The 21,367-nt window shown below is 49.9% G+C and overlaps 1 long non-coding RNA gene across 2 annotated transcripts in view; it reads right to left on the bottom strand.

Moving 5' to 3' along the window:
- Positions 1-238: 238 nt before the first annotated feature.
- LOC140426056 (uncharacterized) overlaps positions 239-21,367 on the bottom strand; it is a 106,442-nt gene continuing 85,313 nt past the window's right edge. For both annotated transcript variants that reach the window (XR_011948118.1, XR_011948115.1), the window contains exon 3: positions 239-612. This is a non-coding gene — a long non-coding RNA (uncharacterized lncRNA). The remainder of the gene's footprint in view (positions 613-21,367) is intronic.

Below are 21,367 nucleotides of genomic sequence, written 5' to 3'. Positions count from 1 at the left end.
TCTTTGAAGAAAAGAAGGCTGAGAGGAGACTTGTTAGAGGTATTCAAAATCCTGTGGGCTATGAACAGGGTAAATAGTGAAAGACGGTTCCCACTCAAGAACTAGAGTGCGCAGATTCAAAATAATTGGCAAAAGGAGGAAAAGTGATGTGAGGAAAGATTTTTTCACCCTGAGGGTGGCTAGAGTCTGTTGTGTTTGTTCCCTTGTACTTTATGAAGTAACACACCAAACACTTCGATATGTCCAAAGCAGGTTCCTTTTATTGTGTCTCGTGTGGTAAGATGGCAATCTGATACAGAGCACATTAGCATGGAGTCTTGCTACTCCTCTGGAATTTACACCTCGCACTGACCAATTACATGTACATCTTATTACCCCCTTATTCTTCTTCTGAAGATGGCCGGATGTGTCTCCCTTTATATCCGGGTACCAGGTCACCTGACCTTGGTCTGGAGACCGCATGGTGTGTCTGTACCGCCACCTGCTGGTTGGAGGTCACACACCATCCAACTGTGATATAGCCCATAGGCACCACAGAGTCTTGAAGGAAATTCTTGAGAGGGTGGTGGAGGCAGGTTCAATCGAGATATTCAAAGAGAATTGGGTTGCTATCTGAAAAGAAACAATGTGCAAGGTTACGGGGAAAAGGCAGGGGAGTGGGACTACTTAGAATGCTCTTTCAGAGAGCCTGTTCCAGATAGATTGAATGGCCTTGTTCTGCATAGAACAGATTCTGTGATATGCGTATTGCCATATTTACAAATGCAAAAATAAACTGGGCACAATATAGAAAAGCTGCAATACATGAATAAAAATAGTGGCCGCAATTCAGCGGACTTGAGTTAAAGTCTACTGAATGGCATGTTTAGCAGTGTGCTTCTTGGCACCGCACCGAAAAACATCTTGCTATTCAACAACACTTTTCCATTTTTGTTGGCCTCGGGGAGATTCTCTCCACTGAGGCCACACTTAGATCTACCCCTCGTAGATCGGAGTGCCATTTTCCCTCATCCCTCCATCAGGCCCCTGCCGCCTCACCCCCCACAACCTTGGGGAGGCCCTTAGGAATCTCCCCTCTACCTGCCAAGACCCCCCCCCCCCCAGTTCCAATCCATGCCAGTGGCATCCTGGCACTTGGACACCCTGGCGCTGCTCAGCCTGGCATCTTGGCAGTGGCACCCAGGCACCATGCAAGTGCCAGAGCAGCACTGCCAAGGGGCCTGCGTGACACTGCCAGGATGCCAGGCTGAGCAGTACTGAAGTGTCCAGGTGCCAGGGGAGAGCCAGGGTGCCACCCTGCCTTCTCCCTGACAACCGATATTCAAAGACCCCTCCCACCCGGCTTACTCACTCTTCTAACTTCTTCCATCGGGCAGGAGATACAGAAGTCTGAGAACACGCACGAACAGACTCAAAAACAGCTTCTTCCCCGCTGTTACCAGACTCCTAAATGACCCTCTTATGGACTGACCTCATTAACACTACACCCTGTATGCTTTATCCGATGCCAGTGCTTATGTAGTTACATTGTATACCTTGTGTTGCCCTATTATGTATTTTCCTTTATTCCCTTTTCTTTCCATGTACTTAATGATCTGTTGAGCTGCTCGCAGAAAAATACCTTTCACTGTACCTTGGTACACGTGACAATAAATAAATTCAATCCAATCCAAATCCAAGTCGGGCGCGGCAAAGCCATTGAATCACGTTCAGTATATCTTAAAATAAACTGGCCTCAAATTTCAATCCTACCCCCAACCCACTGTGACATGAAGTGAAGAATTGGGGGACAGGTTGAAGTCATAAAAATTAAATCCTGCCTCCAACTTGGCATAATGTTAATGGCGACCTTTGAGGCTTTGGATGTGCTTTTGCTAAAAGCAGACAGGTGCCTATGGCAAAAGCCATCAGCAGTATAGTAATGGCTTTAACCTGACTGCAGGGAAAATTCCATATTATTTAAAGCTAAGTCAACTGGCTAGATGCTTTCTTTTATTTGAGCTCCTTGAGGTCCAGAAGGAAACAGAGTGCTCCCCTCAGCTTAAGGCCAACAAGGAATCCTAGGGCCTTACTAATCTATCTCCCACTCCCCCCGACCCATGGTAGCAAGGGAAATCTCCAACCACTGACTACCAGCTCCATTCCTATCTTTTGCAGGCTCCTGTGACAAAACCTGTGGGATAGGCAGTGAATCTGACCAGGTATAGGCAAGGATCTGGGAGGCTTTACTTAACTAAAGCCCAGCTGGGTTGGAGGGATCAAAAGCTTTCTTGAGGAGCTAGGAGCAGCATTCAATGAGTGGTGAAGAAGGCGTTCAGCTTGGGGGGGACTGGTGCGGCCACCAGCTTCCACATCCTTTCACCCCAAAATGTTCTGACAGCTCGAGAACAAACACACCGGCAATTTTAAACCAGCCCCCAATTAGTGATTCAAATATGCTGATGAACTGTCCCACCTTGGGCGCCCGATACCCACACCATCAATAAAAGTGTGTTGGAATGTGCTCCCCATGTTTAACTCTTTGATGCCCCATCCCAACTCTCTCCCACCTGTCTTCGGGATGGCGGGGGATGGTGGGGGTCAACATCAAGGCCTAAGTATCTGGAACTGAACTAAGTGGCAGAACATGCTTTAAGTTCTAGGCATGTGCCAACCACTTTAACATTTTAAAAAGGTACTGACCAGCATAATGCACCTTCAGATCCGTGGGAATCATGCGATCTGTGGGAGCCTCACTCTTGAAGTTTATGACATTATCAGAATGCTTTTGACGATGTTTCTCACTCTGCCATAAATGTTCTCCTCCTGGAGGTACTGACTGAACTGGCCAGGACGTAGCCCTGACATGAATGTTCATTTTTTTTTTGTGGACCAAGAGAGTTGGCTAATTATTTGACAGTTGGGGCACATAACAGTAGCATGATGGCCAAAGCTGCTCAAGCCCTCAAGCAATGACCACACAAATGGACTTTCCAGCAGGTTTCACTGGATGGCGAAGAGGAATGAACATTTTGGTTGCCCCTTAGCTCAGTGCACGTGATGTCAATTATGGTGGTCTGGCCAATGTGCCACCTAAGATCAGTTAGACTAGCAAAGGATGGAAAGGTGAAGATTCTAGATAAATTTGACTCAGCACTTTATCTGATGGTGCATTTATCCAGACAACCATGGGCAGAATCCTCTTCAGCTATGTTACAAAAGGGAGGCGGTGGCAGTGGCATAGTGGTATTATTGCCACTGGACTAGTAATCCAGAGATCCAGGGCAATGCTCTACGGGCCAGGGTTCGAATCCCATCATGGTGGAAGGTGAAATTTGAATTCAATAAAAAATCCGGAATTAAAAGTCTGATGACCACGAAACCATTGTCGACTGTTGTAAAAACCCATCTGGTTCGCTAATGTCCTTTAGGGAAGGGGATCTGCTGTCCTTACCTGGTCTGGCCTACATGTGACTCCAGTACCATAGCAATGTGGTTGACTCTTTAAAAAAAATTGGCATTCAGATGGAAGGCAATTAGGCAAAAAATGCTGGTAACTCAGTTCCATCATTTACTCAGGATTTGAAATGGTACTTCTTTGTTGCACGCGAGCCCTGACTTATTGGGAAGGGTCCTGTTCAAGACTTACATTGGGAATATTTCATTTGAGAAGGTCTTTCATTTTTAATTGAACAGTATTTCCTGAGAGCTGCTAGAATACAAGACCAGGGATGTACTTCTGAGGCTGTATAAGGCTCTGGTCAGACCCCAGTTGGAGTATTGTGAGCAGTTTTGGGCCCCGTATCTAAGGAAGGATGTGCTGGCCTTGGTAAGGGTCCAGAGGAGGTTCACAAGAATGATCCCTGGAATGAAAAACTTGTCGTATGAGGAACGGTTGAGGACTGTGGGACTGTACTCGTTGGAGTTTAGATGTTTGAGGGGGGATCTTATTGAAACTTACAGGATACTGCGAGGCCTGGATAGAGTGGATGTAGAGAGGATGTTTCCACTTGTAGGAAAAACTAGAACCAGATGAGGAGGAATTTCTTCAGCCAGAGGGTGGTGAATCTGTGGGACTCTGTGCCGCAGAAGGCTGTGGAGGCCAAATCATTGAGTGTCTTTAAGAGATAGATTCTTGATTAATAAGGGGATCAGGGGTTATGGGGAGAAGGCATGAGAATGGGGATGAGAAAGTATCATCCACGATTGAATGGCGGAACAGACTCGATGGGCCGAGTGGCCTAATTCTGCTCCTATGTCTTATGGTCTTATAGTCTTACGGAGATTCCGTTTTTTGGTATCATCACTGTAATGGGAATTGACCACAGTCCTAGCCGGAGATTCCAGCTTTAAATAGTCCTGTCTTAATTACTGACTGACATTGACTCAAAGTATCAAAAATGCAACTTTCTGTGTCCTTTCTGTAGCTTGGAACTGGAACCTGATATTATTTGCTGCTCAAATATTGCCCAACAGGAGTGCTTTCATGTTTCATCACCCATTATTCTTAAACGTTACCACAATTAAAGATCTGTCAAAAGCGCCAGTGACTTTTTGCAGAAATCTTGTGGTTTTCAAATTGTCTTTGTAATCTCAAAAATACACACACCCTCATTGGCAATTCACCATGTTGGCAGTTCCACATACAGAGTATGAGGCAAGCTATATTCAATGCAAACTACTTTTGATATGAACCCTATGGCTAACACTGTATTCACATGGTTCCAAACTACATGCCATAAGAAAGAAATAGCATACATCTTATAGCAACTTTTACATCCTTTGGGCAGCACGGTGGCACAGTGGTTAGCACTGCTGCCGCACAGCGCCGGGCACCCGGGTTCGATTCTGCCCTCCGGTGACTGTGTGGAGTTTGTATGTTCTCCCCATGTGTGCGTGGGTTTCCTCCGGGTGCTCCGATTTCCTCCCACAGTCCAAAGATGTGCAGGTTAAGTGGATTGGCCATGATAAATTCGCCCTATGTGGGGTTACAGGGATAGTGTGGGGTTTGGGCCTTTCAGAGGGCCGGTGCAGGCTCGATGGGCCGAATGGCTTCCTTCTGCAATGTAGGGATTCTATTCTATCCTCAAGCTTTACCAGAACATTTTACAGGCAATCACATTTGAAATGCAGCTACTTGATTTATTTGGAGAAACAGAAATTCTAATTTGCACATTGCAAAATAGCAGTGATATAAATGACTGGTTAATCGTTTTTTGATGGTATTATTTGAGGGACAAAAAGTGAAAAGGAAAAATGGGAGACCATCCTGGGCGGGATTCACCAATCCTGAGACTAAGGGCTGGATTCTCTGATTGCCGACGCCGAAATTGGGTTCGCCGAATGGCCGGAGAATACGCTTTTACTTCAAAATTGGGGGCGGCGCCGTTTTTCGGAGGCTCCATCCCCTCAAAAACGGCGTAATCACTGAGTACACCGCACGCCTTTGGGACGGCCTCAGGACGTCACCTGAGGCCCTCCCCCGATGCTCCGCCCCCGATGGGCCAACTTCCCGACGCCATCGGTCGCGTGTTTTCGGGAACCATGCGTGGTGGCTGCGGACTGTATCCAGTGCCGCCGCAGTCGGGGAGGGGAGCCGTTCCGTTGGCCAGGGGGGCTTCGCCGGGGACTGGGGAGACCGGTGGGAGGTGGACCGGGAATGGCGAGGAGGGTTACAGGGTGGCACTACCTTTCAGTCCGGGTCCTTATGTGTCTGGCGCCATGTTGTACGGCGCAGCAGCCGCTTGTCGCCGCCATGCACATGTGTGGCCATGGACCCGGCCATGCTTCATACGTATCTGCAGGTAAGGCTTTACGTGGCGTGGCTGCTAGTCACAGCAGGCCATGGCTGGGAACGTCAGTGGCATTGCGTAGGCACTAGCCGACATGGCGTGTATACAGAGGGAGGTGGCTCAGTCCCAGAGGCAGATGATGCAGTCACTGGCTGATGTGACACAAATACAGAAGGGGATGGCACAGTCAATGGGTGATGTGGCGCAGTGCTAGATGGAGATGGTCCACTCCCTGTGCTCCTTGACCTCGAACGTGCAGACCCAGAGCGGGCTGTGGTCTATGGGCCATATCACAGTTGGATGGTGTGAGACCTCCAACCAGCAGGTGGCCATAAAGATACACCATGTGGTCTCAAGGCCACGATGAAAATGAAAAATGAAAATCGCTTATTGTCACAAGTAGGCTTCAATTAAGTTACTGTGAAAATCCCCTAATCGCCACATTTCAGCGCCTGTTCGGGGAGGCTGGTACAGGAATTGAACGGTGCTGCTGGCCTGCGTTGGTCTGCTTTAAAAGCCAGCGATTTAGCCCAGTGTGCTAAACCAGCCCCATGATCATGTTAACTGAGGACCTGTATATAAAGAGAGGCTCCTCTGGCCATCTCCAGAAGGACATGAGCTAGAGGGTGATAAGACATACATGTGATAGGTCAGTAGAAGTTGTAAGTTCCGGAGGAGTAGCAAGACAGCAAGACTCCATGATAACGTGCTCTGTATCAGATGGCCATCCTACTGTGTGAGACACAATAAAAAGATCTTGGTTAGACAGGTCAAAGTGTTTGGTGAGTTCATCTTAAAGTACAAAGGACCAAACACAACACGGGCCTCCAGGACTGGGAGCGCCAGGTGGGGGGGGGGGGGGGGGGGGGAGCCTCAGGGGTTAGCTCCGCTCGCACCCCTGTCCCATGGAGTAGCCCGGGGGCCATCAGGCACCCCGAGGGAGGAGGTGGTGAGTGGACCAGTGGCGGTGACTCCTGCAGGGGAGTGATGTGTTGGGTACTCTGCTACACAGACGAACCAACACGGTTGCGAATGGTACAACTCAGTTTTATTACGAACATTTATTTACAGTGGTAAACTGTTTACTGAGGTTCGATCATAACCCTAGAATCTGTGGACCTACTCCATAATGCTATCTTGTAGTAGCACTCAGCACATGGTGGATGTCTGAGTGGCTTGCTATGAGCTCTGTGCCCTGAGCTGTCTCCTGCTGGAATGCCCAGGAAGTGTCGTGTTCCCTGTTTTGTACTGTGTATGCTCTTGCCTGTGATTGGCTGTGGTGTTGTGTGTGTGTTGATTGGTCCGTTGATCTGTCCATCAGTATGTAAGTATGTTTGTACTATGATGTTTACCTGAATATCATGACAGGGAGGTGCTGGAACAATGCAGCACCTCAAACAGCCTCTCCCCAACCCCATTCCTGTCCTTCGTGCATCTGGTGGGCAGCGGGAGAAACAGGGCGACACCACGACACTTGGGACATCCGATCAGCAGTCAGGCCCATCCCAGGCCCGGTCGTCCCAGAAAATGTCCGCCAATGGGGAATCCAGAACGCTGCCTCCACTCCTGCTGTACTGTCTGGGGACCCACCTAGATGTAGCGTTAGGGACTGTAAGGCGGAAAATTAGGCACTAGTTAAGTTGGATGGGTGCAGGGCACAGTTTAGTTAAAGGGGCTAGGGCACAAATCTGTACATACATTGTCACATTAAACACCTGTTGCCACCTGTTTTGGTACTCTGTCAGATGGGTGTGAGGGGTGAGCTGGCCAGAGACGGGCTGCGGGGGAAGGGGGGGAGAATGGGCAGATGTTGTGGGTGGCCCGGGCTCCCCACCCTCCCTTCCACCCCCGACCATTTCCACCACAATCACCCAGGGATCCGATACCACCGTGTGATGTAATGGTCAGCTCGCATGCAGAGATCACCCAGGCATGGCGGAAAGTGTTACCGTGGGCAGGGGTCAGACCTCGTCATACGATGCAGAGCACCAGAGCTCATGGCAGAGCGGGTTGTCATCATCCGCCATCCCATGGACCAAACCTGCTGTTACTGCTAAACCCCCCCCCCCGTAGTGCAGCAGGTTTTTAGCACAGAGGGGGTTGCAGGCCGGAGGATGGGCGGCCGGGAATGTTGCGGTGGGATGCGGTGTCCGTGCCCCTGGCCAGTTTCCTCCTCCCACCACCCCCTCGCCCCCAGTTAGTGAACCTGGAGGCAATCAGAGCGTCCCATGCGTGTTGGCTCTGGCGCACATGTCACGTGGCCTCCCTTGTCAGCTGTGCCCCATGTCCTGCCCAACCTCGCCCTCCCCCACATCCTCCTCTATCGGACGAGGCCTGGCGTTCCTCCTTTTCCTCCAGCACATCACCCCTCTGCAGTGCGATGTTGTGCAGTTCGCAGCAGGCCACCTCAATACGGGTGACCCTCTCAGCGTCATACTGGAGGGCCCCTCCAGAGCGGTCCAGCACCTGAACCACATCTTCAAGAGACCGAAGCACCGCTCGATCACGCTCCTGGTCGCTGTATAGGTTTTGTTGTAGTGGGTCTCCGGCCTCCGGATAGATGTCACCAGCCACGATCGCAGTGGGTAACTCCTGTCACCCAGGAGCCAACTCCTCAGCCGAGAGGGGGGGGGGGGGGGGGGGGTGTCTCAAACATGTCAGGAATCATCGAGAGTGGCAGGATGAAGGCATCGTGCACACAGCCCAGATATCAGGCGCAGACGTGGATGATGCGCAGCTCATGGTCACATATCAGCTGCATGTTCATTGAGTGCAACCTCTTTCGGTTTCTGTAGAGCAGCCTGTCCTCTGCAGGTGCTCATAGGGGGGCATGCATCCCGTCGATCACCCTCTGGACCCAGGGCATCCAGTCGATGGCGGCGAACCCCACTGTCTGGGCATCCTGGTAGGCTCAGTCCACATTGAAGTGGATGTATTCAGCCGCCTGGGCATATAATAATATAATAATAATCTTTATTGTCACAAGTAAGCTTACATTAACACTGCAATGAAGTTACTGTGAAAATCCCCTCGTCGCCACATTCCTGCGCCTGTTCGGGTACACAGAGGGAGAATTCAGAATGTCCAATTTACCTAACAGCATGCCTTTCGGGACTTGTGGGTCGAAACTGGAGCACCCGTAGGAAACCCACGCAGACACGGGGAGAATGTGCAGACTCCGCACAGACAGTGACCCAAGCCAGGAATCAAACCTGCGACACTTGCGCTTTGAAGCAACAGTGCTACCCACTGTGCTACCGGACCACTGTGCTACCGTGCAGGGCCTCTGTGATGACATGGATACACCTGTGCATGGACGTGCGCACCGAGGTCTGTGAGATTACAGACAGGTACCCACTCAGTGCCTGAAAGGACCCCGTGGCGAAACGTTCAGGGCAACTATCACCTTGATGGCCACCGGGAAGGGGAGTCCTCCCCCATACCCCCGCGGTACCAGGTGTGCCATGATCTGGCGGATATGTCACACTGTCTCCCTGCTCAGCCGGAGTCTTCGACAGTATGCCCTGTTCGGTAGGTCCTCGAATGGCAGGTACAAGGCCTCATGCGGCACCTCCTTGGTACCTCCTCCTCCTTGTTGTGTTCTGTTGTCTTGTCCTTGCATTGATTCATACACAACTCGATGACTTACTTAAAATGATGATTTATTAGTTAACACATGGAAGGATAACATACAGAAAGCTATACAGACTAGGTTGCTCTGGAACTACCTGATGTGCGACTGTCCTTGTGTATGCCTTACTGTCAGCCAGATGTCAAATGCCACCTGCTGGTGGGAGGTCGTATTGCTGAGTGTATGCGATATTATTCACAACATGTCACCACATCGTCCTTCCTTTGCAGATGTTGATCTTTATAGACAAACATGATTAATATCTTCACTTTACACATGTGATTTATGAAGAAACAGATTTAACTAATGCGTCCATAGACAGGATATGCCTGCTAGGTGTGTGTCCCTCATGTACAGCTCATTATGCCTTCCTCACGGGATCACCCCGCCGATCGTCGGGGCTCGTCAGCTTTTTTGATGGCTGGTTTTCGTGCCGGCTTTTTATGTTTTAGCCATTTTAGGCGATGCATCTTAACACCTGGTATTCTTGTAGCCATCCTGGTGTCTTCAGCTTCTTCTGTTTCTTTGCCCGGTGCTGTTGGCTGCGGCGTTGCTGTGTGCTCTCGCGATGCTGTGTGCTCCCGCGATGCTGTGTGCTCTCGCGATGCTGTGTGCTCTCGCGATGCTGTGTGCTCCCGCGATGCTGTGTGCTCTCGCGATGCTGTGTGCTCTCGCGATGCTGTGTGCTCTCGCGATGTTGTGTGCTCCCGCGATGCTGTGTGCTCTCGCGATGCTGTGTGCTCTCACGATGCTGTGTGCTCTCGCGATGCTGTGTGCTCTCGCGATGTTGTGTGCTCTCGCGATGCTGTGTGCTCTCGCGATGTTGTGTGCTCTCGCGATGCTGTGTGCTCTCGCGATGCTGTGTGCTCCCGCGATGCTGTGTGCTCCCGCGTTGCTGTGTGCTCTCGCGATGTTGTGTGCTCTCGTGTTGCTGTGTGCTCTCGCGATGCTGTGTGCTCTCGCGATGCTGTGTGCTCTCGCGATGCTGTGTGCTCCCGCGATGCTGTGTGCTCCCGCGTTGCTGTGTGCTCTCGCGATGCTGTGTGCTCTCGCGATGCTGTGTGCTCTCGCGTTGCTGTGTGCTCTCGCGATGCTGTGTGCTCTCGCGATGCTGTGTGCTCTCGCGTTGCTGTGTGCTCTCGCGATGCTGTGTGCTCTCGCGATGCTGTGTGCTCTCGCGATGCTGTGTGCTCTCGCGATGCTGTGTGCTCTCGCGATGCTGTGTGCTCTCGCGATGCTGTGTGCTCTCGCGATGCTGTGTGCTCTCGCGTTGCTGTGTGCTCTCGCGATGCTGTGTGCTCTCACGATGCTGTGTGCTCTCGCGATGCTGTGTGCTCTCGCGATGCTCTCTGCTGCTGTTCTGTTGTGTGGTCTCCGGCCTGTCAGTCACATTGTCTATGCGTCCTTTCTTGGTGTCCTCGGTGGGACTCACGGTATCCCCCACTCTCCTTCTCTTCCTCTTTTTTGTTTTTAGTTCCAATTTGCGATCAGTCCTTTTATCTTTTTTGCGAGCTATCGTTTGAGTGCTTTTCGCCTTTGGTTTGGCTCTGGTAGCACCCATCGTGTCGCTGACCTGCGCCATGGAATCAGTGTGTTGTGGACCATCTGCAGAGACATCTTGAATCGGCATGCTTCCGAGGGACTGGGCAGTAGTGGTTAAGTCAGCACCTTCAGCGACCAGCTGCAGAGCCTCCTCCTCTGGTATCTGGGATGGATTAGCATCAACAGCACTGGGCGCTGCACCTTCATCTTGTGCTCGAGCCTGAAGTGATGGCTCCTTGCCACTCGATATTACGATGCACACTTCACCTTTGTCAAATAGCCCAGGTGGGGACTCATCCTCATCGTGTGATAGTATGTACGTATCAACCAACACCGTGGGACTGCATCCGGATTCAGTATAAACTGTTGTCATGTGCTGCAGATGGATGGAGGCCGTGGTTCATCCCGGTCATAGATTATGATGTATGTATCGCCCATTGCCGTGGAACTCCATACGGATGATGTTATTTGCTCTTCAAACTCCCCCTGCTGGAACGTCTTCATGGGACTTTATGGTTTCCCGTATGCTTCTGGAGCTAGTTTCTTCATAATTGGAACAATGTTTTCTGGTTTTCAGTTGGTTCGGAGCTACATCAGTTTCGTCTGAGCTGTCTGCTGCTGCAACCTTGCTGTCCATTTCGACGAGCACCATCTCAAGAGTATGCACACTACTCGAGGTCTGACACAGGCTGTGCATCCCTTGTGACCACCTCGTCATTCCTGCCAAACCACCGACGTAGCGCTGCACAGGCTCCCACATTGAGTTTGCCATCTCTCCCACGAAACAGCTTTACCAGCGTTTCATATTTGTCCAGCTCTGGCTCATCATCCAGACCTTTACTTACTTCACTATCTGCATAGTCTTCAAAAGATTTATCAATGTACTCATCTTCGCAGTCTGTGTCATTGGCAAAGACTTCTCCTGTAAAATACAATATTGCATTGTGAATTAGGTGTTCACACAGCATTCGACCAATTTCAACGTCAACAGCACGTCTTGCTGCAGAACTTTTATTTAACATTCCATGCTGCCGAGCTTCTGGAGGACTGAAGAAATTGAAGAATGAGTCATTTGGCACTGTATTTGTGACCATTTTGCGAGTGCACCGACCATGATGCCTCGGCTTCATTTTAATGGTCTTCAATGTGACATTTTTTCCTGTCTTCCAGTCGAACTGATATCCGGTGTATCCCGTGATTTCTGGTTCATCACAGAATGAGAATTCCCGCTCGTCAGGCCGCGATTCCAGCCGATATGCTTTCGTAATCACCTCGTTTGTAAAATACTCAGTTGGTTCAAATGTATACTCCAGAGTGAAACTCATTGGCTGTGTATGCTCTGAACATTTGATGTTCACATCCTGTTGATGCTTTAATATGGGCTCATCATGCTCCTGTATCATACCACCGAGTATATACACCTTCTTGAAGACTGTAAAGCAGAAGCCTGGAATTCCCTTTGGCTCTTCCAGTGCCTCATTGGATTTCTCGTCTTTCGCCTGAACTTTCGCTTGCTACTCATCAGGTGAGTGCATGAGCATATCTCGTTGCGAATCATAGTAACCGTCTGACCACTCAGAGTCTCGAGCATACAGCCGCTCACAACTATACAGAAGGATTTCTTCACTTGTTTCGGTTGAATCACTCTGGACCTTTTCTGAAATTCAATCACTAAAAAACTGCTCTTCCAGAGGCATCTCCTCCACTGCATTAACTGCTCTAATTTGCTCCATTGAAGAATGCGAAAAACATTGTTTCGTGAAATAATTTGTTCGGCTGCACCTGGAGAATATTTTTCCATATGCTGGTCATTGCTGTGGGTCATGTCGTGTGTCTTCCTGGCACAAGATGGCGGCTCCTGTCGTCTGCTTAAAATGGCCGCCCGCACTGAGACCACGTTTCTTATGTTGACGCCAAAATGTTTTGAGCTGAGTGTACTGACTTGCTGTGCAGCCAACTCACTCGTATGACAAATCTTAATTGCTTTATCCAATATCAAATCTTCTCCCCGCATCAATCTCTCAGAGCTTGTCATTTGATATGCCAAATACTATTTGGTTGCAGATCATTGAAGATTTCAGATTACTGAAATTGCAGGACTGGGCCTTCAGCCTCAAGTCAGTGACAAAACTGTGGAAAGATTTGTCAGGTTTCTGGATACGTGTACGAAAAATGTATCTTTCAAATGTCTCATTCTTTTTGGGAGAGCAATGCCGATCGAAGTACTCTATCACTTGATCGTATCTCTTGCTTTCCTCATCGCTATCGAAAGCAAATATGTTGTAGATCTTGATAGCTCGTGGACCTGCCACCATGAGCAGCAACGCAATGCACCTCACTTCAGGCTGTGCCTGCAGGCCAAGTGCTGAAACATAGAGCTTAAACTACTGTTTGAAATCGCGCCAGTTGTCGTCTACATTATCTGATACTTGAAGCTGGTGGGATGCCTCTAAACTCCCCATCTCGAGCTTCACCGTCTTTTATTGCGTCGAGTGGCCACAGGCCGTAGTTTACCAGGTTGGTTGAAGAACCTTCTTTTTTCTGTTTCGTTCTTCAGCCAGTTTTTCTTTGTCTTTTCTGCTGTTTCCTTAAATGTTAAACACTCCTCGTACCATGTTGTGTTCTGTTGTCTTGTCCTTGCAATGGTTCATACAGAACTGCTGATGACTTAGAATGATGATTTATTAGTTACCACATAGAAGGATAACATACAGAATGCTATGCAGACTAGGTTGCTCTGGAACTACCCACTGTGCGACTGTACTTGTGTAAGCCTTACTGCCAACTGACAAAAGCCAGATATCATATGACTGATGTCTTACGCCACCTGCTGATGGGAGGTCGCATTGCTGAGTGTATCCAATATTATTCATAGGCATATTATCACACTCAACAGCCTGTTGGACAGTTGGCTCTCCATGCTGGGTGGCTGCCTCCTGTTCGTCTGCAGCACGCTCCACTGCTGCGCGTTCCGCTGCTGCACACTCTGCAGCTTCCTCCTCCTTGAGCAGCTCCAGCTCATACAGCTGCAGGTCATCCCCCGGAGCTGCAGCGACTAACAGGAAGGCCACCATTGCTGGTTGAATTCCAATATCCATTGTCTGCAGGGGGTGAAAGGCTGACATGTTAGCATGGCGTGTACCCCCATGCCCAACGAGGTCCTCTGTGGGCTCTGCCTTCGCATGTCTCACCCCATCTCCGCACCCCTAGCCCCGTTATTGCCTGGCACCGTGGGGGCCTCTAGACCTGGCGCCCAACCCTGCTGCCAGTGGTATAATCGGCTGGTGCTGCCCTTGCCAGCAGTACGTTCCACAGTCCCTGCCCGGTGCCTCCGTTGGGGCTTCAGTGGGAGTTGCCCTTGAATGGGCCGTCTGATGCCCTGCCGGCGGTTGGCGGCCGTGTGGTGAGGGGTGTGGCGGAGGGTTGGTTGCGAGGGTTCAGGGGTGGGGGCGGTGTTAGAACCAGGAGCCAAGGTGCGTGGTCAGTGGGGGTTGCAGCAAGATGGCTGCCTTGCAAACTGCAGCAATGGTGGTCAGTGATGGACACCGCCCCAGTCTTATGGGGGGGGGACCCCGGCCACACGGCCCCTTCACCCGTCACCCCCAGAGCCCTCACCCACCCCAGCGAGTGCGGCCAGTGTCCGGCCCAGCAGCCGACAGTCGCACCTCTCTGTACCCTACCTCTTCTCTCTCCCTCAGCTATGCTGGCAGTGTCACAATTTTTAGCAGCAGAAGTGAACCGCGCCGTCGGGAACTCGGTCCATCGGAGGAGGAGAATTGCGGAGGCCCCGGAGAATACGGAATCGGGCCCGCTAACGATATGCAAAGTGTTTACTATACTTGTGTTCTGGAACACATTGACGCCACTGTCGAGGTGGCGGAGAATCGCGACTTGGTGTCAAACTGGCGCCTGCTGCGATTGTGACGTCGGAAACGATTCTCCGCCCAATCGCGTTTTGCAGAGAATCCTGCCCCCTTACTTTACTTTGTATAGTTCTGTGGGATCTTTTACATCACCTCAGCTGGCAGATGGGGCTTCAGTTAACATGTTGTCAAAAAATGACCATCTATGATAAAACAGCAATATTCTTAACATTGCTTTGAAGTCAGGTTAGATATTGCGTAAATGCCTTTTGAGTGGAATTCGAACTTACAGCTTTTCAGATGACCCAGAGGCCAGATGGTTATTATCGAACCAGCTGACAGTAGGCAGAGTACATTGATCTGGCCAAATGCTGTGTCCACCTTTGTCCCCCTTACATCCTACACTGCTGCCAGCCCTGGAAAATACAGGAAAATGTCTGGGAGCATTAATAAAGCTCATTCACTATCACTCAAAACCAATCTGAAGATGGAGGTGAGCCAGCTGAGTTTACAAATTCACTATTTGTGGATAGTGCATGTAAGAACATAACTAAACATTACTCCAGCCACGGAGATATTCCCTTTGGAAAATAAAAATTGGAAGCAGTTTTGGAAGAGCAGGAGTGGAACATTCAAACAGTCATGATCATAGCGGTACTGATAAAATCAAGAAGGACCACGTACAAAGGCTGCCAGAATGAAAGGAAGACAGCACATTTATCACACAACAGGCTCTTGCTTCTACCTGCCCCTATTCCGCTCCGAGGCCCCCACCCACTTCAAGAAGACCACCATCATATCGGTGCCAAAGAAGAACCAGGCAACGTGCCTCAATGACTACCATCCAGTGGCCCTGAATTCAGTCGTAATGAAGTGCTTTGAGAGGTTGGTCATGAAACGCCTTACCTCCATACTCCCAGTAAGCCTTGATCCACTGCAATTCGCATACCGCCGCAACCGGTCCACAGCAGACGCCTTCTCCCTGGCCCTACACTCATCCCTAGAGCACCTCGACAACAAGGACTCCAACATCAGACTTCTATTTATTGACTGTAGCTCCACCTTCAACACCATAATCCCAGCCAAGCTCATATCAAAGCTCCAAAACCTAGGACTCGGCTCCTCACTCTGCAACTGGATCCTCGACTTCCGAACCCACAGACCACAATCAATAAGAATAAACAAAGACACCTCCTCCACAATAGTCCTCAATACCAGGGCCCAACAAGGCTGCGTACTTAGCCCCCTACTATACTTCCTGTACACACACGACTGTGGCAAAATTTGGTTCCAAATCCATCCACAAGTTTGCTGACGATACGACCATAGTGGGCCGGATCTCGAATAACGACGAGTCAGAATACAGGAGGGAGATTGAGAACCTAGTGGAGTGGTTCAGTGACAACAATCTATCCCTCAATGCCAGGAAAACCAAAGAGCTGGTCATTGACTTCAGGAAGCAAAGTACTGTACACACCCCTGTCAGCATCAACAGGGCTGAGGTGGAGATGGTTAGCAGTTTTAAATTCCTAGGGATTCACATCTCCAAAGATCTGTCCTGGTCCACCCAGGAAACTGAGGAAATTCGGCATGTCCACATTAACTCTTACCAACTTTTACAGATGCACCATCGAAAGCATCCTATCTGGCTGCATCACAGCCTGGTATGGCAACTGCTCGGCCCAGGACCGCAAGAAACTTCAGAGAGTCGTGAACACCGCCCAGTCCATCACACGAACCTGCCTCCCATCCATTGACTCCATCGGCACCTCCCGCTGCCTGGAGAAAGCAGGCAGCATAATCAAAGACCCCTCCCACCCGGCTTACTCACTCTTCCAACTTCTTCCATCGGGCAGGAGATACAGAAGTCTGAGAACACGCACGAACAGACTCAAAAACAGCTTCTTCCCCGCTGTTACCAGACTCCTAAATTACCCTCTTATGGACTGACCTCATTAACACTACACCCTGTATGCTTCACCTGATGCCGGTGCTTATGTAGTTACATTGTATACCTTGTGTTGCCCTATTATGTATTTTCTTTTATTTCCTTTTCTTTTCATGTACTTAATGATCTGTTGAGCTGCTCGCAGAAAAATACCTTTCACTGTACCTCGGTACACGTGACAATAAACAAAATCCAAAATCCAATCAATCTCACTCTCTCCAGCTAACCTGTCTCCAGGACGTTGGCAGTGATGGATTCCACCAAGAACAAGAAGGTTGAAAGACTTAAGAAGATGGCAGCACCCTGTTTCACCACCAGGCCCTCAAGTCCTTGATCAGAGGAGTGCGGTCACACAGGGATGTGCTGTATCCCAGGGATGGGTCCAGGGGGCACACCGGCCTCACCTCTCTGTTCTGGCAGCCATCACAGAGGATGTCACCTACAGCCAAAATGCCATCCAATGCAGGCAGAGGATGAATGATCTAATTCGCTCTGTCAGGGTAAGTCACCCTTCAACTCCATCCAATATCAAACTGTCATCATGGCACTGTGCACTCAAACAGCTACTCTGTTCAGGAATCGGACACAACCATTTGCGGTGGACACATATCACCACATACCTCACAAAAACGTTCACATCACCGCCATCCCATCTATCATACTCTGCACTCTCCATCCTCAGTGCCTTTTGGGGATGGCTCACCACATAAAGGGGACATGCATCTTTCCCATGCTCTGCCCCACCCTTCTCACCACACACCCTCCTCTTGTTTTCATCCAGGGCAAGATTTCCCAAAATAGGCAGGAAAGTTTGCAGAACGGTGGGGGGAGAACGGCAACATCATTTCCCTCACTCAATTCAAGCAGGATGCTGCCAAGATCGCTGTGGAGGATGGGGATCACTCCTGTGGGGAGAGAAGCTGGATTGTCCCAGCAACCTCATACAGGTCTGAGCTCCATCACCTCATCACTCATAGTGAGTAATATGTAGTCTTATATTCCTCAACTGAAACTCCATTCACCACCTTATAGGCAACAGCAGATTAGAGGCCCACAAAGCAGCCCATCATAAGTCTCAGTCCCCAGACTACATCCGAAGAGGGATCACTGGAAGAACTCCTCTGCACTCTCCACTAATGCAGGAACACACACTTCGGTGGGGCATAGCTCTAGTTTAGGCTCGGGCTCACCTACTGGAGAACACCTCACTGACACGTCCGCCAGAAGCCAGAGGCAGGGACAGCCCAGGTCTCCGGCACTCGGAAGGCTGCTGGATACCAGCCACCTGCTCAGTCCGAGTCAGACGATGAGCCTCTGTGAGCTGCCACCAACTCAATGCTGGAGATGCAACAGCAGGCAGCGGAACAGCAGGCAGCGGAACACCAGGCAGCGGAACACCAGGCAGCGGAACACCAGGCAGCGGAACACCAGGCAGCGGAACACCAGGCAGAGTTTCAGCAGTCACTCGGCAGACTTGAGTGAAGGACGGAGGAATCCATCCACGTTCTGTCTGATGTCGTGGCTGCAACATGCCAACACCTCAAGGTCACCATGGGAAAGTTGGAAACCATTATGGACAGCTTGGTCCAGCAGGTTTTGCCAGATTTGCGCTCGGCCCTGGACGCCGTGGCCCTTGTGGGCACCATCAAGATGGAGCTCACAGGGGATCGATGCACCTTGACCTTCCTCCAGATGCACCATCTCCTCAAGGAGTCAAGACGGTGCCCTCGAGCACACACCGTGAGGATGAGACTTTGCCGGACACACTCTCAAGATATTCCAAGGATGTGCAGCTGCTCTCAGTCCCATCTGACTGTGACCCCATCCAGTCCAGTTGCTCAGACCACAAAGGGTGCCTCTATCCCTGGGTAGGATGCCAGACCGTGACCCTCCAGGCCTCAGCCCACCAGAGGAAGGCGACCACAGTCACCATAGACATCAGACAGAGCAGTCAACAGGCTGTCTCCATCTCTGCAGTGGATGTTGGGCCTGCACCTAGGCATAGTAGTTGGGCTAGGAAAGTTAAGAAATTTTGATTTCAATTTTGGGTCACAGGTGTTCTACCACTGTAAAGAAATTGCACTTTTGGAATACATTTGATGGTTATGTGTATGTGTTGCTCAATTAAAGGCATTGTGATTTTATACATTTGAATTCTCTCCTATTGAGGTTTAGCCATCCTCTCACTCAGTGAACATGTCTCACTGTGAGATTAACATCCATCTGCAGTCATCCTCAGTGAAGATAGTTTCTACACCCTTGTGTGATGTCAGAGGTGTGTTTAGATCTTTATTCTAAGTGTATGATGCACTTCAAACCCATCTTCCTCACAGAAGACTATTGTGTGAGGGCAACTCATCAGTCTTGAGTCACTGGCAGCAGTTGTGTCTCCTCAGTGATGGTAGCAAAAGACAAGACATGGATGGGAGGTGGAGATCCTTGGACATGTCCTTATCTCAGTGGCTGCTGTATTTTCATCATTATCTGGTGGCGAAAGCTTCAAGTCATCACTCGCTCTCATTCCTCAGTGGACTCTCAGTTCACAGAGTGAGCTCCTTCACAGGGCACTGGTGATCTTTGCAGAGATCATCGCCTGGTGATTCATTAGGCCAGAAACTACAAGTGTGAATGCGGAGTTTGTTATTCATAGACATAGAACATGCAGTGCAGAAGGAGGCCATTTGGCCCATCGAGTCTGCACCGACCCACTTAAGCCCACACTTCCACCCTATCCCCGTAACCCAATAACCCCTCCTAACCTTTTTTGGACACCAAGGGCAATTTAGCATGGCCAATCCACCTAAACTGGACATCTTTGGACTGTGGGAGGAAATCAGAGCACCCGGAGGAAACCCACACAGACATGGGGAGAACATGCAGACTCCGCACAGACAGTGACCCAGCGGGGAATCGAACCTGGGACCCTGGCCCTGTGAAGCCACAGTGCTAACCACTGTATTACTGTGCTGCCCGTTATTGATACAAGTGGCTTGACATCCCTCCAGAGGAATGAGAATGGCTTGAAGGCTAGGCAAAATGTTACCTTCAATTTATTGCTCCTGGAACCTGTTAACAACTCTCTATGTTCCTGGGCTCCCCGATCTTCATCCTTCAATGAGCTCTCATCCTGCTCCAATTCATCCACTGGGTAAGGGATTATCTCTTCACATTGCCAGCTTGTGAAGGGCACAACACATTACGAACATGCAGGAAACACTATCAGGAGGGCATTGTATTGGACCACCTGTAAGGTCTAAGCATCTGAAGCGCATCTTCAGAATCTCAATGGCCTGCCCTACCATGGAGTGTGTGGAGCTGTGAGCAGGGTTGTACCTGTCCTCAGAATGACTGAGGATGATGCATCAGTGTTATCAGCCAACAGTTCAGTGGGTCTCCTCAACCAGCCATCCCTGCAGATGTACTTGACCCTTTCAAATCTCAGGCACCTGGGAGTGACTCAGGATGTAGGAGTCATGGCAACCCCAAGTGTACCCAGCACCAAACATGCATATTCTGATTCCAATGATCACACACCAGTTAAACGTTGAGAGAACGGTAGCTGTAGTGGTTTATTAAACATTAGGCGCTGCTGCCATGAAGCCCTTAAAGCCACATGATCGCACCCGACACTCTAGGGAAGCCTGAGATGATGGAGAAGCTGATGAATCTCATAGCCTGGCTATTTTCATTCAGAGCAAACCCGACATACTGATGTGCCTTCCTGTAAAGAGCATTTGTCACCTCTGATGTGTTGCACACTGAGGGATGCCACAGAATCTCTTGTTAAACCCTGTAGAGAAATAGAGTACGATGGCCATATTTAAAGTCGCTGGCAGGGATGCCCTCCAATTCTACATGGTGTCAGGACTTCACAAAGAATTTGGCATCTGTGATCTACCAGAGCTTGGGACAAGTGCAGGCGTGCCCCGCATTGTCTCTCACTCGTTTGTAGGTAGGAGAGTCTTCTTCGGTATACTCTTATTCTGCTGAATCATTTCCATTGTCTGCATCTCTCCGCTTGACCTTCGTTCTTGCTCTGGTCCCCTTTGACTCTGGACATTAGCCGGGGCCTCCTCGTGGAACTACGCTCTGCATCACCTCACCTCTCCTCCTTCACCTCCTTGTTGCACTAGGACCCTCAGAATGCAACATTAAGCCCGGAACCAGTTCTTCTTTGACTTTGTGTCTAAAATGCAACATTGCAGATATTAATGATGAACGGTTCTACATAGTGAAGCTCACAATCTGCTCCTTTTAGGTTCTGTAATGGTCTACAATAATTTCAGCCATTCTTGCATTGTCACTGATGCTGCCTTGTCTTTGAGGTGCTACCACCCTCACTGAGGTCACCAAGGTGCCATCCCAGGAGTGTGACTTCTCAATCCCTGATGGGTGAGTGAAGGTTGCAATGACAAGCACGACCTAACTTGCCTCAATGCTCCAATCTATGACCTGGCATTCTAATTAACAATACATCGCTTCTGGTTAATAACTCGATGCCCTTTGATCTGTTGCAATACCAATTCTGAAGATCATTTTCGTGCTCGGCGGAAATCTTGATTTTGCCCTCTCCCGCTATTTACCCGAAACGCCGGGATCAGCGCTGTGTTCA

Source organism: Scyliorhinus torazame, chromosome 1 (assembly GCF_047496885.1).
Source record: "Scyliorhinus torazame isolate Kashiwa2021f chromosome 1, sScyTor2.1, whole genome shotgun sequence".
Taxonomy (NCBI): Eukaryota; Metazoa; Chordata; class Chondrichthyes; order Carcharhiniformes; family Scyliorhinidae; genus Scyliorhinus; species Scyliorhinus torazame.
Note: the sequence above shows the minus strand (reverse complement) of the source record. Positions and strands in the feature narration are given on the sequence as shown.